Below are 579 nucleotides of genomic sequence, written 5' to 3'. Positions count from 1 at the left end.
TAACAAAATGCATCATCTTTGCGTCATACAGTTCAGATTCCGGCTAATTCAAGACACTGTAGTTTCTAAAAAGATTGTGATTTTTTGTTACCACACAAACATTAAAAACTGTTGAATAATACAGTTATGAAACTGTAGCTATATCTATCACGTATTGTCGTTTGATCGCAGGATGAGAAGAGAGCATTCAGTATTGTTACTTCCTGTGGAGTTTCGCGATAATTAACTCTGCGTTGGTTAATAAGGCAACAAAGTACGGACATATACACGTAGCGTAGTAGCACACAGTCCGGTTTGATTTTAGATTAAAGATGCTTGTCAGATATGAAATACATCTGATGTACACGCTACATTGTGCTGTACAGTAGTTATGAAACGGACAGTTGTAACTGTTGTAAATATCGATAGGTACAAGTTGGCCAAGCCTCCCCTATCTTATCGTCTTCCTTATGTCAAATCTGATATTTCTAAAGGACAGATTAATGAGTCAACAGAATAGAACCTTGTTATTTAATATAGACATTTATAGACTCAACACAGATTTCTGCTTCAACATGGAATTAAGTGATATTAAAATTC

This window comes from Ceratina calcarata, unplaced genomic scaffold (genome assembly GCF_001652005.2).
Source record: "Ceratina calcarata isolate Rehan_Ccalc_2016 unplaced genomic scaffold, ASM165200v1 scaffold121, whole genome shotgun sequence".
Classification (NCBI taxonomy): Eukaryota; Metazoa; Arthropoda; class Insecta; order Hymenoptera; family Apidae; genus Ceratina; species Ceratina calcarata.
Note: the sequence above shows the minus strand (reverse complement) of the source record.